We start from the raw sequence: 4979 nt of genomic DNA, 5'->3' as shown, positions 1-4979 counted from the left end.
GAGGTCCAATACCAACCTAGTATACATACTTGTACATCTACAACTTTGAACCGGTAAGATTCAATGCATATTAGGCTTGGTTGCTGACCTGCTGGCAGTCTGATGCATACATCAGTGGTTTGCGGGTTGTGACTTGACACCATGTATGAATAAATGCTTGAATAGAGATTATACAAAAAAATGAGGGCAGAAAAGGGTTTAGTTTGCTTTTGCCATAACGATAGGGCACGATGAGGCAAGAATACACGGATGCGCCCGAAAGAATATATTCATCAACTCGATGGTGCAAAGAAAATGACTATTTCTCCAAAATTTATTGTCATGATTTTCATTAGAAGGAAATTTGAGAATAAACACATGAGATGGCCACTTTATTTTTTCTTCACAAAAATATCAATACTAATCAACCCCACTTGTTGTTAGAAGGATGATATTTTGAAGATTAGCATAACTTGAACATCACTTTTTACTACAATATCACTATAAACTATTGTATTGAATAAGGCATGAAAGTATTTTCCGGAAAAAATCTGTATTCTTATGCCTTTTCAAACATACATGTAGTCATGTTTTCTCCAACATGGTAACCATATTTTAAATTTGGACTAGTATCTCCAGAATGAAAAAGCTTTAATTAAATGATTAGCTTCTTTAATTTCTATGGCTCAATCTTAATGGTTCCTTCGGTGTGCGGGGTTTATGGAGGATACACATAGGATTTTGACCTTTCGGATCTTTTCCTATGTATGAAGTTGGTTTCACGAGAACTAAGGTATTGTATTCCATTGGAATTGTGTCCATATGTTGACCTAATTCTTAAGGAAGGATTGGAATGGAGAGAGCACCCCAATCCTTTACTTTTACTATTCATATGATTTGAAATTCTATAAACATGAGCCCTAAGTTTATGGAGCATATTAGTATTGCAGACAATTGACCCTTGAATACTAGGCATAACACATGTCTCTTAAATGTATCAAACTTGAACACGAGGCATAACATGTCTCTTATATATACAACTCAAATAATACAAGGGTAAGTTGCATCAAAGACGGAAACATGTGTATCATAAATGGGGCATAAAAAAGCATAGGAGAATCAAGCAAGGCGTATGCATGAGGTAGGTGGTCCAAGGACTTGCTCATTCATGCACCTAGCTAGGAGAATGTCACATAAGACAACAACTGGTCTCAATAGTGCCTTTATAAATTGGCTCGTTTATGTTTTCAACAAGTACTTGATTTCATCCGCCTAGCTAGCTATACTCAGGCGCGTGTTTGTGATTGTTTGTCATACAGTCGCTGAATGAGCAAGACTCTCATTGCTATAGATGAGGACATGTTCATTACATCACCGCACTGTGTGGGATTCGGAGGTGACAGAAATGTGGACAGGAAGGCCTCTGTTTCGCAGCCGCTACTCATGATACTCCTTCTGATAGTAAGGTGATCTTAATGCTTGTATTGTGCATCACCTAGTTGTAGGAGAGCTCTACATCGCTATGTTCTTTTCATGACAGCTGCAACCACCCGCAACATGGGACAACATCATAGCTGGGATGGAGAACGCTAGCTTCAGTTCAGAGTATCTATCTACAGTGTGTATATCTCAAAGAAATAATCATGTGTTTACCCCAAAAAACAGAAAATTACTATCAAAATAGTGACAATAAAATAAAAAAATAGGCTTAGAATTTAGATACACAATTTTTAAAAGTTTGTTTATTTAAGATTTTTTTCATTATTTACAACATGACAATAAAGCCAACAATAAATCATTAAAAGAGAAGTAAGAATAAGAGATAGAAATAAAAATAGAACATTAACAATAAAGTGAAAAAATGAAATAAAAAATATGAAAGAACACAATAGAAGAAAATAATAGATAGCACAGGGCACCCACCAGGCTGGCCCATACGACTAATGCTAGTGCTCATAATAAAGGAGATATAGCAGTACCCCATGAAAGTAAGTTCGGGTGGGAATAGAAACATGGCCGTCTCTTTTAGGCATCCACAATGTGACCAAAGCCAAATCTCTGACACACAACGATATATGACTTGGGTGCCAAATTTCATGATTATCTCTGGTACATTCTGATCGCTTGCAACATGGGCTTGATTTTGGCACAAATTAGTATAAAAATTTCTCTCCCCCAACTTATTATCTACTCCACCCATGCAAGAGGAGTGTGAAATGAAAATCAAATGTTTTTATTGTCCAACCCAATTTAGCATCGGAGCATGCAGCGCGTTATACCAGTAGTAGGAGATCCCATGCTCACTTGACTCTAGGGTGGTTTCTCCGTGGAAAATGCCACCTTAAATAATTTTTTAGTCTTTCATTGACTCTCCCTTAGCTTTGGCAGCAAGGTGCACAATGATGGGCACGGTGCCAAACGCCAAATAAACATATGGCAACATTATTTGGCTACGCGGTGTGGATGCCCTTATATGCTTCTGTGGAGGCAACAGGGGGCCCAGCGTCCACCATTGACGATGAGCCAACATGCCCCTGCTTCCTCCACCTGCTGCTCTAGTAGTGAAGGGGCAGGGAACCACGTGCCTCGTGCCCTACTCCTAGATAAGCTTATGGTTTTCTGGCACCGGTGCTTAGGATGGCGAAGCAGTTTAAAAATAGAAGACATTCTATAGAAGAGCACCAAACCCACATGTTTTCCTCAGTGTGTCTGCGACCGTGATCAAGCTATCGAGAAATGTGTCCTCTTGCTTCCTCACATTATGCTGATGTGCGCTTCGATGTCCTTCTGAGGAATGTGAGGTCTTGTTGTGTAGAAGTCATCAAGTGTTGGCTATCTCTTGCAGGGACGAAGGCATGTGTAGGATGGCCAAAAGTCTTGGCAAGGTTGATGGTTGTAGGCATGTGGGTTTGGTGGTCTTCATCGACGTGCCACATCAATACACGCTCTATCATTCGTGAAACTGCTTTCATCAACTCTAAAAGATTCATCGTGATGGTGCGACAACAACTCTTCGATCTAGTCTCCTCTTCCGTCGGCGACTGCTTGGGAGGCTTTGAATGACCTCCCACACTTCCATGCTTCCTTTGTATATTCTCAACCAAGGCACCACATCTATACATGCTCCTTCATTCATGACAGATACTTTCTTTGACTCGTAAAACTCTTTAGCAAATGGATCTTATTCACAATGGAGGATGTCAGCAAGTGAAGGCCCCAATGACCTCCAGCACTCCAAGACTTTGTATATATATTTCGTTTCATGGTCTTTTTTCTTTGTTGTTGTTGTTGTTGTTGTTGTTGTTGTTGTTGTTTTGCGTTGAAACAATGGTTCCCTCACCCGAGAAAAGAAAAAGTGGTTCCCTCTTGTGTCCTTTGGTGTGTTCTGATTGACTGGATGGATGGTAACCTTCTCATTAAAAAAAGATAAGGCAAGATTAGCACCCAAATCAAACCCCAGTCTTCATTCCGCCGCCTCCGCCTGCCCCCGCGTCATCAGAGTGCTGGCCGCCGCCGTCGCCGCCTCCCTTCCCGGATGGCCGCCCGTCGCGCCCGCATTTTCCTTACCGTCGGTATGTATCCGCCTCGCTCGCCACCCGCCTGACGCCTCACCGCTTCTTCTGCTGTACGTGCCCTAACGACGGCTGCACGAACTCCGCCACTCACCGCCGGACAGCCCCTCCGCCCGCATCTCCATTAAATTCTAAATCCAGGTGTGATTTGGTTGCTTTATTCTTGTGCAGCCACTAGTAGAAAAGGGGGCAATGGTCCAGGCCGGGCCAGCCCATTAGTCCCGGTTCAGTCTAGAACCTGGACCCATGGGGGCATTGGACCCGATTCGTGAGCCCCGGGGGCCGGCCGGGCCACGTGGGCCATTGGTCCCGGTTCGTCTGGACCTTTTGGTCCCGGTTGGTGGGACGAACCGGGACCAATGGGCCTCGCTCCTGGCCCACCACTTTTAGTCCCGGTTGGTGGCTTGAACCGGGACGAAAGGCTGCCCTTTAGTCCCGGTTCATGCCACCAACCGGGACTAAAGGGTTGGTCCTCGTTGCGGTCAGAGTTTAGTCCCACCTTGCCAACCGAAGGGCGCTCACACTGGTTTATAAGCCCCTCCCTCTCTGCCTTGTTGAGCTCCTCTCAAAGTGAAAATAGATGCCCTTATACAGGGAATTTGACCTAAATTCATACTGAATTTCTCTGAAGTTCATAGAAATTTATTATGAATTTAGGTTGAATTCTTTCTATAGGCGCATCTATGCTCATTTTTTTAGTAAAGTTAATCACAAACTTGTGATTCACATAAATTTCAAAGAATTCAAATTATAACTATTCATGCCACCAACCGGGACCAATGATATGCCTATATATACCATGCCAAAATGAAAGAGAGGCGCAGTGCTCATCTGCACGTTGCTTATCTTCATGCCAACGTGCAGGTGAGCACTGCGCTTCTCCCTTCATCGTCTCTACACTTAGGGCTTATAAACCGCTGCGAGTGCCTCTCGCTTGGCGAGGTGGGACTAAAAAACAGTTGCAGAAAGAATCAACTAAAAAACTCTTTTACTGGTTCATGCCACGAACCGGTACTAAAAGGTCGCCTTAAAACCTATACCAAATAAAATGCCTTTGTAACAGCCTTAGAACTGGTACTGAGGAATCAACTAAAAAGCTTTTATAAACCTCTAGTATTATTGAAACTAAAATTATATAGAATTTTGTTACAAACATTAATAGCAAAAAGAATTATCATAAAAGAAAATAAATAAGTAATTATAATTTTGTTCAAAACATTAAAAGCAAAAAAAATTATCATAAAAGAAAATAAATAAGTAATTAGAATTTTGTTACAAACTTTAATAGCAAAAAGAATTATGATAAAAGAAAATAAATAAGTAATTAGAATTCTGTTCAAAACATTAAAAGCAAAAAAGAATTATCATAAAAGAAAATAAATAAGTAATTAGAATTCTGTTCAAAAAGTTAAAAGCAAAAATAATTAT

This window comes from Triticum dicoccoides, chromosome 5B, assembly GCF_002162155.2.
Source record: "Triticum dicoccoides isolate Atlit2015 ecotype Zavitan chromosome 5B, WEW_v2.0, whole genome shotgun sequence".
Classification (NCBI taxonomy): Eukaryota; Viridiplantae; Streptophyta; class Magnoliopsida; order Poales; family Poaceae; genus Triticum; species Triticum dicoccoides.
Note: the sequence above shows the minus strand (reverse complement) of the source record.